Source organism: Pongo abelii, chromosome 10 (genome assembly GCF_028885655.2).
Source record: "Pongo abelii isolate AG06213 chromosome 10, NHGRI_mPonAbe1-v2.0_pri, whole genome shotgun sequence".
NCBI lineage: Eukaryota > Metazoa > Chordata > Mammalia > Primates > Hominidae > Pongo > Pongo abelii.
In genome coordinates, this window is record NC_071995.2 from 77,241,540 (window position 1) to 77,256,025 (window position 14,486).

General features: G+C 32.8%; 1 protein-coding gene across 6 annotated transcripts in view; it reads left to right on the forward strand.

The window, feature by feature from the left end:
• Window positions 1–14,486, forward strand: part of SYT1 (synaptotagmin 1) — a 590,207-nt gene that overhangs the window by 170,825 nt on the left and 404,896 nt on the right. For all 6 annotated transcript variants that reach the window (XM_024256352.3, XM_054526597.2, XM_054526599.2 and 3 more), the window contains 1 exon segment: window positions 9,867–9,932. The gene's annotated coding sequence lies outside the window, so the exon portion shown is untranslated.

Genomic DNA, 14,486 nt, shown 5'->3' on the forward strand with positions numbered 1-14,486 from the left:
GAAAATAAATAAGAACATTTTTCTTAGTATATTAAATAAACGTAAATTTTATTTTATGCCTTCTGCAAATACTTCTGATCTTCCCTTTTAAGTAATATTATAAAATTTGAGGTTGTAGTAGATTGTGCACTAATGTATTCATCAGGGCTTCCATGTTAAGTTATTTTCTTGGCTTTGGCTTCTTTACAATAAAGAAACATAACAATGTACAACACAGAAACGACCTCTCAGGATTGTGGATAATGTGGTATAGCTTGTCAGAAAATGCAGGGGAATTTTATATTTATGGCTTGAATATCCCTAAATCACCAAATCCATCTGCTCTTACTTCCTGTTAAGATGCTAATTCTTGTTAGAACCCTATTATGTAACTTTCATATTAAACACATCACAGAATTAATCCTGGCTCTTCCTTATAGAACTTAAAAGAAAAGCGAAGGCATGAATAGTTAATGGGCAGGAGGTTAGTAAGGTTTGAGGTGTAGTAATTATCAGACTGGGAAAGAGAAAAAATGAGACATAGAATAACATAAAATAATATTCTACTTTTGGAATTCCTAATCATGGGAAATGTCTAGAATATATGCCCCCATGTGGCAAAGTATCTCCTGTACCCCTTTTTTCTTTCTATTAATGGTCACAAATCATGTTTAATGATGCAAGCTGGCATGTAAGCCTTTATGAAAATATATATGTTATCAATCTAAATAAATAAATACCACGGGAGATAATTGAAAATTATTTTATGTCCTACATAATAACTAAATATCCTGTAGAAATCAAGTAACTTTTTTCACGTTTACATAAAAGTCAGGAGCATAGCTAGTATTAAGCCTAAGTGTAATTGTAGCTCCATGATTCAACTGTACCACCAGATTGGCAAGGTAAATTCTGAGTGAGAGGATGCTGTGTTGGGAAAGGGGACTGATTGTGTCCTTCGAGCTTTTAGTTTAACAAATATTTATTTAGAACCTTATATGTATATGCCAGGCAATGTGCTAGGTACTGTGAACTGAAGATTAGTTAGATAGCGTTTCTTGGGGAGCTTCTATTGCCGTAAACAACAATAACAAAAACAAATAGTGTAATGCACTAAGTGATATATGATAGAGACATGAATTTTATAGGCAGGGACCTTATCTTGCACTCTTTTTTACACCATACAACTCCTGGAATTAAACAATTTGTTGATGTTTGCCTGTTTTATAGAAACGGAACTTTGGCTTCACTTGGGGCTACCACCAGTGTATTGACAATAAGAATACAACTCACAATAATACTGTGATTTGTATTCAGCTAGAAGGGCTGAGCTTCCCATCAACCTCTGCCAACCAAGTTTGCTAGTCTTAATACAGTTAGCATTTAAATGATTTCATTATGTTGACATTTTAGGTCATGTTACAATTGTTAGTAAAATTAAAAACCCACATGAGATAGATGGTGTTACAAGATTCCATTAAAGTCTGTTAAAGCGAATTATTTTATGATTATTTTCTGATTATTCCCTATTTCAAGGATACGAAGTAATTGTAAGAAAGACAGTTTCTTTTCAAAAGTGATACAAACTTAAACCATAACAAAAGAGAAAATCACAACGCTAAGGGATTCTATGGCAAATACCACAATGATGACATTGAAAAACAAAGCAAAAAAATCACTTGAAATCACTTGCTATAGTATATAACTCCAAAAGAATTTGAATTTCAAATTGAACTTCAGTCTCTTTAGTTGAGTTTTATATCAGAAGACCAAAAACTCAGATCCTTATAATCTGCCTCGAGTTGTACCTCCCAGGAAATTTGCCTGTTCTAAGGAATTAATCTGATATTTCTCTTGAATATGTTCTTTTGTCAGTAAAAATTAGTTGCCATTCACATTAGACACCTAAAAGATCAAAGATTGGAAGCTGAGAAAACAGCTCATCCATGTTATTGCTTCACTTGATCTGCTGTTATTCTATTCATTGTATCATTTCATGGGTGAAATGAGTCTCCTTCCAACCAAGTCAAATAGTGTCAAAATTGTAGGTGTAACTAGATTGAACTCTTCCCAAAATCTCTAACCATAGTGCACCCAGTTGCTTCCTCTAGTGAAAACTTTAATATGACTTAACTATACATTCCTCATGTAATTTGTTGAATGCTGTCCATTTCTCTCAAATATGATTACATTACTTTAAAAACATCTTTGAATTCTCCTCTGAATAAATCATTGATTTAGAATTTCATAGGATTGCATTTATGCTCATTTTAACATTAAAGAATAATTTGATCAGAATTAGGTGGTTGGTTCTTACTCATGGTGAGCTTCTTTCTTGCATCCTCTCCTGCCTTTGGTCTTTTCTGTTTATCGGTATGTTTCATCCATTGAAGGAGGATCTAGAGTCTAGTATTCTGAAATCATGGCTTCATAAGTACTCCAACTTCCGAACATCTAAATCTAAGAACTAGCTTTTAAAATGTGTTTTAACCAAAGTAAATTTTTAAAAATTTTACTTCTAGGGCTTTTAGAATTAAAGAAATGCTGTCCATTTAAAAGGAGTGTGACTATTTGGGTTAACATGGTCTTTTGTGATTTCAAGTCTCCATATAACATATCTTACCCATCTCTCTAGTACTTTCCTCTTCACTTAGATTTTCACTTATATTTGATAGACTATAATTAAGACAAAACATATCTCTAGGCCTCCATAGACATGTGGTTTTGTTTTATGCCTAATGTAATTCTATGTGAACTATGTAGAAATAGATGTTCTGGAGTTAAAAGTAGTATGACAAATGTTTTGTACTTCTCATAAATTTATCCTGAAGGCAAGCCCACAATATTAAATCATCATATGTAGAGGAAGCTGTCCTGTTGATTTTGAATTTTTTAAATATAAGAATCGTGCTGTTCAGGCAAAAGCCCCAGGAAAACTGATCAATTTAAAGATGTTTTATCTTGAAAATTCTTTGGAAAGCCCTTTTGTTTTAAGGCTTTTGTTCCTCTAAGATTAGATAAATGATTTTCAGAAATTTAAGGTACCTCAATAAATTAGTAAATCTATTCTCTTTCCTTTGGGTAAATACTGCTTTCTCCCCATTTTACTGATGAAGAAATTAAGATGAAGAAAACATATTAATATGAAGGTAATATATCTAATAAGCAGTAAGGAATGTCTAAAAAATAGATTTACTACTCTCTCAAAGTCCATTCCAACATTACAGAGACTTTTTTGCAAGAGAAAAACAGGATTTGGATACAGAAAGAATTGAATTTAGATCCTAGCTCTGATACTTATTAACTCCAAAGAAGTTATGAACTGAGTTTGCTCATATGTAAATAGAGATAATGAACGCCTACTGCACGATTTCCTTGTGAAGCTGAATGTGATAAACATATGCAATCTGCTGAATGCAGTTTATTAAATAGCAGTTATAATTTTTTTAAACTATGCTGCTTCTCCATAAATAGGCATATAGCCTCCTCCAGTGAATCTCTGAAGAGGACAGTTTTCATGTGAATATAAAGATCCAGGATACCTGTGGACAACGCTGTATTACTTTTTATAATCTGACACCTTTTTAAAAAGTTTTATTCTATTTTTAATTGATATATGCCCTTTTGATATACCTGTAAGTTGATGTCTTAAAGACAGGGATAAAAAATAATGGTGTCTTTAGAGTAATTTAGCATAAGGAGTTGATTGTTTCCTATTTTATTTCTACAGTTGTTCTCCACATGGATGCCCAACAGTGGAAACCAAAGATCACTTCCTCTAGGCTGTAATTTTTGTCCTTACTGGTCTTGCATTTCCAGCTTGGCACCTTCCCACCATTGTCATCACAGGATATGGTACTGAACTAAACTCCGAATATAGCAAAGCACCTAAAGATGAGCCGCTAATCAGCTCAGAACTGTAAAAATCTCACGCCAAACCCCAACATACCACTTACTTGTTCAATGACACACTGCTGGGTTTGAATATGGAGCAAACCAAGGTTTAAATACATAATTTTCTCTTCTTCAGCCTTAGGCGTGTATAGAGAATTGCTACCCCATTCTCTCTACCTCACTTCCCCAAAAGTTGGGAAAGCTGAGTCCATTTATGTTCATTGTTTGTCATTTCACCAATATCCTCTGTCCTTATAGGAAATGTGCAGTTTAGGCAGTTACCTTAGAGCACTTTGTAAAGATTTTTGGTTGGCTTTTCCTTTTATAAAGCCAACAATTATGCATCTGTTTTATCTCAACATTCTCCAGACTCTAACGGTTGTAGCGTCAGAATCTGTGTAGATATCAATACCTTCTGGAAATGAACCAATTCCTTTGCATTCTCTTTCCCTCGTGCCTTCCTCCTCTTCTGTAGTCCCCTTCGTTTACCCACCACTTCCTGCCCACAAAGCCACCCATTCTGCCATCACTGCCCTGCCAGCTTCCTTATAGGAATATTGCCATGGTGGTCTTGATTTGTACATAGAATCATAAGAGACATTCTGCTCTGTTTTGATATAGCTGATAAAATGACCCCTGCTCACCCCTGCAGTCTCAACTGGCAAGGAGACTTGAAGCCGTAGCTTCAGATGTTTTTAACACTTTTTAAATAGACCTTTCTCATTAAAGAACCATACATCTTTGAACCTCATATGATAAGTGCCCTGGCCTCTCTTTCCAAGAACACCTAGGAGAATATGACAATGAGAAAACAAAACAAACCAAAAAAAAAAAAACAAAAAAACAAGGCAGCGGTATCACTGAAGTCCCAGGAACCATCCAGCCTTCATGGCTGAGAAGTCGTCTTTGGCAGCTGCCAATCAACATTCCTGTCCAGTTTTTAAGCTCAGAGTATTTTCTGCTCATCTCCATTCATTGATGAGAGTTTATCTAACATCTAACATCTACTCATTTTAAGTACCAGCTTATTACAGGGAAGCACAAATATATAGTGCATGGCCTCCTCTAGCTGTCAAGACAAAATGAGCATTGATGAAACTGGGAAAATAGATCATGTGTAAGTAAGTGTTGAATTTTGTGTTACAGAATGTAAGTACCTGACAAGTCTGTAGGAAAAAAAATACCTAAGGAAGCCACTGTTGATATGGAAAGCTTCATGGAGGTGTCAGTAATTGCCAGATGGGTACTGAATTAGCTCTTCATGGAATTAAATATAGATGTTAAGAACTTCTTCAGCTTTCTTTCCTCTACAATGAGTAGTCTCAATTCTATGACCCTATAGTAAAAGAATGTTTACATAAACTCTTACCATTTTGTAGCATCTTTTGAACACTCTTCATTTCTCTTCACTTGGGGATGCTAAATGTGGAAGCAGGAAGTGTGTAGAGTCACTCTGACTGTAATAAAAAGAAAAGATAAAGATTTCTACATCCGCATACCTGTATCAATAGTACATGTGAATGTCAGTTCATGCATACAAAAAACATAAATTGCCTTTGGCATTCTCTCTTTTATATTAAAGCCCCTTTCAGTGGTACTTACTTTTCATTATTTGAATCAGTGCATTGATCCTTTATTCATCTTTTCTATTTTTCTCATTTCTCTTTATATAACTCATATCAGGCTATTGTCTTTCACGAGAGTGTTCACAATGGCCCATTTTAATAAACAGACCTGTATACAGAAATATTTAGAGCTGGAAGTCACCTTGGAGAATCAACTTTTCCCACTCTCTCATTTCACAGCTAATGAAATCAAGGTCAAAATAGATGAAGTGATTTGCCTAAGGTTATGGACTAAATAGAGGTGTCAGAAATAGGATTATAAGATACAGAATTTTACTTTTGTCATTATGTAACCTTATTAATTGAACATTTATTTATGTGACAGGTACTATTCTAGGGGCTGGAGGCCAACTGAAGCCCCCCCAGGTACAATTCTGCTCCTGATATTCACATCTCTGCAGAGTTCAGTTAGATGTGCTCAATGTGACTTTCCACTATACCTTTTGGTAAATAGTTTTGTTTCTTCATGCTTTGATAGTGTCCTTATCTTCACTCAGTCCCAATTAACTTCCCCAAGCTTCTCATTTAATTAATTCCCATCCTCTTTTTTTTCAAGGTACATACTAGCTCTCCTGACTTAGTGCCATCCTACCTCATTGTCATCCCCCCTTTCTAAAATAATTATTTTGAGTATAATGAAATGTCAAACATGGTTGAACCCAGTATGTGATTATTGTAACTCTGGCAGCCAACAGATGTTTTCGTATTTGTTGACTTGTATAATAAAGTGTCACAACAGAAAAAATGAGTAGTTCCTTCATCCCTGCCCCCTTTCCCTTTTTAAAATCTTTGTTAGTAAACATTTGTTCTGTCATAATGAGAGCGGGCTTGTAGACTTATGCCTCTTAAATGGTTGTCAATGGTTAGACAACAAAAGAGAAAAATAGGAAAATTCTTCTGCCCTAAATATGAGGTACAATATTTTGGCCTTCTACCTTCATTTCCAAGAAAATCCATATTATGAACGATTGCCTTCTATACTGTTCTTACCAGCAACCCCACAGGTACTTCTAGTGGTTACCTGTAACCATAGATCATTTCTTGGTTTACTCTATTACTTGATGGATTCTTTTTCTTTCACTGCCTAATACTCTTTAGTAGTTATCCAGGTAAACATTATTATCTTCTATAGCTGTAGACACAATCAGATAATGTTGTGCTTAATGAACAAAATAAAATAGCCACAGTTTCATGTAATACAGTATTGATAATGAAAATGGCGTTTTATTTTTGTTTAATATTTTTAAAGGATAGTTGTGTGGTCTTTTTTTTGGTAATGTTTATTTCTCTATACTTTTAAATTCTCACAAAAAGCTGCAGGGATAGTACAGGTTCTCATATGCCGTCTACGTTGACTCACTAATTATTTACCTTTTGTCATATGTCACTTTTTCTCTATCTTCTCTCTCTCTGTGAATATATGTATATGTATGTGTATATATATATATATATATATATAGTTGTCCAATGCAGGCAATTTATTTTTAATATAATACCATTATCTAAATCACAATCTACATCCAAATTTCATCTACTGTCCTAATAATGTTCTTAACAGTTAATTGTTTTATTTCCCACTGGTCCAGGATCCAATCTAGAATCATGCAATGAATTTAGTTGCCATGCAGTGCTTTATTTTTGTGTTGAAAAGCTTACATTCACAGTAATGATCCGGACAGTGTCCTTTTAAAAATAATCCCTGCTGGCTGACTGCTGTTCCAATAATAGGAATTTAAGTTAAAAGATACGTAACAAAATCCCTTAGGATTAGTGATATCTGTGCTGAGGATATCTGTGCACATCAACCTTGTAACTATTTTCTAACCACAGGTTTTGGCATTTCAATGGGAGAGGGTCCAAGACAGAAAACTCTGAGTTTATTAATATTTTACAGTTTTGAAATTTAAACCTTAGGATTAGGATTATGCTGCCATTCTAGTCCATCATGGGTTAAAGGGATTCACAGTGCCCTCTTTAAACCAATCCTAAATAAATATTTAGCTCAGCACTATGCTACCGCAGCCTCAACTAAAATCCATATTCTCCTCAAAAGAAATGCTTGATATATTTAAAAACAAAACCTGGATGTAAATATGAGTTATTTGTCGTTCTTGAAAGTAAGTTAACTTTTTAAAAACATACAGCTATGCACTTTTAAATGTGCAACATTAAAATGAATATAAATGGTTGTCTTCCTCCCCAAAAATGCCACAAAAATTATGTGTATATTTCTGATGCCTAAAGCATGCAGTGTTTTGCTTAGTTCTGTAAATAGACTATGGTTAGGTCTACAGGGTATGAGCAGTTTGCTTTCTAGCCACTGTGGAAGCAATAATAATCCCTAAATCTCAGATATTTTTTTCTCCATGTCACGCTTGCTTCTAAAACTGGATACAAAAAAACACTAAAAAGTCATCAGCTTTACCAACTATGAATGTATATAATATTTTGTGAAAAACACACAACCCTACCTAAACAGATTAATGTTCTTTTAAAAGTATTGTACAAAAACATAAAAGTATCAAGCCTTGATACGAGAAAATTATCTGAGTCAGTTAATACCAATTACATTACTGAAATGTCAGATAGATGATGGAAGGTGCAAAATAATCCTGTGCTATGTTCACTTTCTCCTCTAAAATAAAGACAAGGCATTTATACATGCAAGAGATAGAAATTAGCTACCAGAAGAATGCTGTGCCCATCCATATTCGGAGCATAGATTAAGAATAAAATAGTTGTTTGTCCCCTGCAGTAGAACAAGTTTGCCCATTCATCCTTGTGATAGATATGCATGCAAAACCAAAATGAAATCAAATCCCCACAGATGGCTTATAAGTCAAAAACACTTTAATCCTTTCACTGCATCCCTTTGGGAAGCCTGGCCCTTGGTAAGTAATAATGTACAATGTATATAGTGTCAACTATTCTCTTATTTTTTAATAGAATGTCTTTGTCTTCTTTAACAGGTTTTTTTTTCCCCATATTTCTTGTAAAAAGCTCTGTGTCACTCTGTTTACCTTAATGTGTATCCATAGAATCTTGCTCTAGTTTTTGTTTTAATAAAAAAGAAGTGTCAGTATACTAAAACTATACAAAGCATATCTAAAATTGATTGTGGCTCTAAGTCATGTTTTTAGAGGCAGTCAGGCAAACCTAGGTGCATTTTAACATTGCTCTTCCTAATGGATTTTACTAGGAAACAGTTGAGTTTCAAGCAGGAATAAGGGAAAAGCAGATCTTGGAGATTTAACTGTTGAGCAGATGCAGTAAATGCGGCTTTGGAAATACAGCTGTCACTTTAGATATTTTATGCTGAGTTACCTATGTGACCCAATAGCTAGAGCTGCTGACGTTAAAATATATTTGTAATTCTGTTGAAAATAGATGCCATGAGAACTCTTGAAAACAGAGTAACATACCTATTATAAGACCTATTTTAAATATTTCATTCTTTCCTCATTTTCATGATACCTAAATTTTTTGAAGACTGAAAATGATGAGAACTTATATAAAAAGGTACTTGTCTGTAGCACCATGGAAATTTTCATTTATGAGTTGTTAACATGTCAAACCAAATCAGAAATTCCTGATATCTTTATTACATTAAAGCAATTCTTAATGTTGCCTCTTGAGAAGGGTTTAATTTTTTTACTCTTTAAACTGAAAGTTTATCTTTTTTATGCAATGATGTGCAATCATTTTTCTCTTAATTCCTGATGGGCTTGCAATATATACATATTTATGTGTGTGTGTGTGTACATACATATCTATTAATATGTATATAAACATGTATATTTAAATACACGTATGTTTATCCTATGTACTAGCATAGTTAGTAGGTTATATCTAGAGATTGATTAGCTTCTGAAAATAGGCAAATATGTATAACATATTGAGGTGTTTCTAACATCGGTGAAAAATATAAAACTTAAAAGTAACATGGTACTGTACAAGGTTGATTTGTAATAGTCATATTGGTACTTGAGACAGCACCAGATATTTAATTGACTAGGAATCATGTGATTTATTTCTCAATAAATGTAATATTCTCTAATGTCTGCCTAGATTAGTGTTACTCTAATTTCAAGTTAAAACACTATAGAAAGCATAATTGACTTTTCACAAAATCAGTATATAAACTATCCACAGACTCTCAATCTCTAGCTCATCAAACAACTTTAAAATCCAAACTATCTGTATTATATATACTAAATATGGATATATATGACATTATTTTTATTGGAATATATAGTAAAGTTTTAAGTAGAAATATTAAATAATAAAATTAACATATTTATGACAATCTGAAATGATTCTGAACTATGTATAGTCAAGTAACCTCTGTATATATTGTTTTCCTTTTAGAAAAACAGAATAATTCTGAAAGAAAGAAAACAAAGAAAAACATACTCCAGAATTCCTAATAGAACAGTAAGTACTTTAATGACACAATGATGATAATAAATCTGTAAAATTAGAGCTTACAAATGTCTTTTATAGAAATACTAACTTCTATTTTCTAAGATAATAAATTGTAGATTAAGCAAGTTGGGCCTTCTCTTTCAATTTTCTGGAGTAAACTGAAAATCATTTGTCCTATAATCCTCTTAGATAAGAGGGCAAAGTAATCTTTGTGATACATTTATGGTGCAGAAAACGTTTATGATGACTCCATCATATCTTTTGATTAGCATAGTATCATCTTAAATTCTAAAGAAGAAAACAGTAATAAGCTAGATGTAATCAAAGTGCCTCATTTTCTCCATATGTGATAAAAAGTTTTTACTTATTTTGAACAAAATTTTAAATACTATTGATGTGCTTGGTTTATTTATAATCACTAAATTGGGATTATTAAAAAATGGCAGCTATCTGCAGCCTTAAAATCTACACCATATTCTCATTAGTACATTTGTTTCTAATCTCACAACTTAACTAAAAATGTATTTCCTAGAAATGTATTTCCTTGCTATGGTTTGATGATAATAATAGTTTTCCTAAATATGTTTTCACTAAGCAGAGTTAAGTACATGTTGATGTCAATCTTTATGGTAAAATTGGTGACAATATAAAAATTTCAAGATGCAGGCAATTATAAATTTTGAATATGTGAATATGAAGAACAATAACATAAAGATAGAAAAGCATGTTGATGACCCACATTGTATCACATTTAATACCTTTGAAACTGCATTTGAAATTGCATTTCAAACTCAATGTTTCAAAAGTTTCAAACAAATATTAGAGTAAGACATAGTATAATAAATTAACAAAATGAAAAATCTATATCTTAGTACATATCAAACTAGAGTCAAGTTCAATGGAAAAAAAATGTAAGTTTGATATATAAAAAGTAGAAATTTCTAAATAATTTTATAGGATATATACAAATTATTCCTACATAATAAAATTTTTTAGCCCCAAAGAACTTTGATGCATAAATTACATCTTAACTTTGAATGATTGGGTATAATTAATCATCATCACCATGATATAAATGAAGTTTATCTGAAATATATTTTATTTATTTTTGAGGTGTGAGAAAGGCAGAGAGAACACGTTTCTTTTACCTTCCTGTCTGAAGGTTATGTATGTTACAACTTCACACAAAGCACTCTGCCACTTACTTTTTGTTGTAGTTATGAACGGCCATATATTTTAAATCAGAAATCTATAAAATTTATAATTCAAAATGTTTACACTTTTAAAAACTGCTCTTTGATTTAAAAAGTTAACTCTAAATGTATGAAAGTCTATTTTGAGTATTCAGAGCAGGTTACGGGCATGTTTACATAGTTCTGGGTACAGGGATAATTTAAGAATCAGATTTTTCTGTCATATATAACAATTTTTGAAACCTGCAAATCTGCGTGAGTTACAAGATATGAAATAAGTGAGAAATTTCTTTTTGACATAGAAATTTTTTATCATCTTAATACCCTAACATAGACGATGAAATCATTCAGCCAAAACAAACCTTTTTCAACATCTAAAAGACTAGACTGTCTTAAAGTTTTGTTTTTATATATATAATTCTGTTTCTAAACATAATTTCAATTCTGTACAATACTCATTGGAAAATGGTTGAATTTTTTAAACTGACAGGACTGACATAAGCTCTTTCTACAAGAACCAAGTGATACCTACTTCACTCCCTCACAATTTCTCGGCCCTCTGAGTATAATTTCATGTGAAAAGCCATCAATGACTCCTTTTCTGCGTGGATTTATGTATAAGTTATTTGATCTATTGTTCAAGTGTGACCTACATAAGTTATTTGACTGGAACTGTAATTTTCATAATTGTATTGAAATAGGATTTAGCCTAGCATACCTAGGAGACATCTCATTCAAGTAATGAGATCTCCTGTTCATTTGGAGTAATCTTAGAAAAAAATAACATACATGTTTCCAAAGAAGAAATTATGTCTCTTTTTATGCATTTTTATGTGGTTTGGAGCAGGTTTTAATCTCAGATTTTAGTTACCTATTATTTAATAATTATATGCTAAATTACTCCTAAATTACATGCAAAGAAAAATGACTCTTAATTCAAGCCCATGTAATAAAAAGTATAATTTATCCTTTTCTTTTTTTTTTTTTTTTTTCTTTTTTTTTTTTTCTTTTATTGTAATTATTATTATTATTATTATTATTATTATACTTTAGGTTTTATGGTACATGTGCCCAATGTGCAGTAAGTTACATATGTATACATGTGCCATGCTGGTGCACTGCACCCACCAACTCGTCATCTAGCATTAGGTATATCTCCCAATGTTATCCCTCCCCCCTCCCCCCAACCCACAACAGTCCCTGAAGTGTGATGTTCCCCTTCCTGTGTCCATGTGTTCTCATTGTTCAATTCCCACCTATGAGTGAGAATATGCGGTGTTTGGTTTTTTGTTCTTGCGATAGTTTACTGAGAATGATGATTTCCAATTTCATCCATGTCCCTACAAAGGACATGAACTCATCATTTCTTATGGCTGCATAGTATTCCATGGTGTAGATGTGCCACATTTTCTTAATCTAGTCTATCATTGTCGGACATTTGGGTTGGTTCCAAGTCTGTGCTATTGTGAATAATGCCGCAATAAACATACGTGTGCATGTGTCTTTATAGCAGCATGATTTATAGTCCTTTGGGTATATACCCAGTAATGGGATGGCTGGGTCAAATGGAATTTCTAGTTCTAGATCCCTGAGGAATCGCCACACTGACTTCCACAAGGGTTGAACTAGTTTACAGTCCCACCAACAGTGTAAAAGTGTTCCTATTTCTCCACATCCTCTCCAGCACCTGTTGTTTCCTGACTTTTTAATGATCGCCATTCTAACTGGTGTGAGATGGTATCTCATTGTGGTTAATTTTATCAGATATTGTGAAGAGGAATACTCTGACTTAAATGACATTGTCAAAACATAAGAGTTCTTAATATATCTTAGCCACTAAAGGCTCGTGAGTTAGTGTTAGACAATACATGGAATAAAACATGATATCAGATGAATATAATAGATAATACAGTGACATTTTATCTATAGACTATGCATGTGTTGCTAGCCCATGAATGAGTTTTATGAATTGTATTGGAATCAAAACTTTATAAATAAAAGCTTCTTAGCACAGGAAAGCTCTAAAAACCTCTTACAATTGTGCTTTTAAATCCATAGCTTAAGAACAAGTTGATAATTGATTAAAATATTACTATAATATTGCTAAAGATGCTTACAGCACATTGCATTTATTGCTCACAAAAGGTTTTTGTGCTTAAGAAAGAAATATAAAAGATAAAAATATGAGATGCTTTCTTATAAGAATAGAAAATAAAAGACCATTGGAAAGTGTATTCTAAAATACAGTTGACTCTTGATCACCAACTCCCACACAGTCCTAAAATTCCATGCCTAACTTTTAACTCCCCCAAAACTTAACTACTAATAGCCTACTGTTGACTGGGTGTTATCAATAACATAAATAGTTGATTAATTCATATTTTTCATGTTATGTGTATTATATACTCTATTCTTAACAATAAAGTAGGAAAAGTGAAGAAAATGTTACTAAGAAAATCGTAAGGAAGAGAAAATGTATTTACTATTCATTACGTGGAAGTGGATCATCATAAAGGTCTCCATCCTCATCTTCAAATTAACTAGGCTGAGGAGGAGAAGAAAGAGGAGGGGTTGGTTTTACTGTCTCAGCAGTGGCAGAAGCAGAAGAAAACGTGTGAATAAGTGGATCTGTGTAGTTCAAACCCGTGTTGTTCAAGTGTCAACTATAGTCATCTTTCTTTTGATTGCTGAAGCTCAGTAGTACTTTCAAGAACTTCATAGTCTGCTCCTTATAAACTCTGATCACACTGCATACTAATAATAAAGAGGATGTGTTTAAAAAATCATTCAGATGCTCAGACATCCTTTTTAGAAACTCTTCATATTATCCTAGATTTCCTAAGCCTCTTTAATACAACTGGGAGTTGATACAGTCACTCAAAGTGTGACAATTATTAACAACCCTGCTTTCCTGAAAAAACAAATACAGCAAGAAGTTTTCAGTAAGAGTGATTCTAATGGAAAGCAGATTTTAACCAATAAAACATCTGGTGACTCATTAGAGAATAAATATTATTTGCAAATATCCCAAATGTTACTTGCAAATGCTCCTGACAAGTTTTACTTAGTCAATATTTCCCTATTAGAAGTAATAAAGTCCTGCAATAAAAAAGCATAAGCTTGTGAGTGTGTGTAATAGTGGCATAAAGCTAGGAGAAAATTTAGAGGTCACCTAATATTTTCATTTTATAGAGGTTACCTCCTCTAATATTATCATTTATATACGGCCTGCTAGGTCAAGTCATTTGCCTAAGCTCTTATATCTGGTGATAGAATTGAAAAAAAAATCTGTGCTAATTAACCACCCACCATTTTTTTCTATCTGCCATATTAACTGAAAGTGCTGTTATTAAAAAAATGCGTGTGTCGG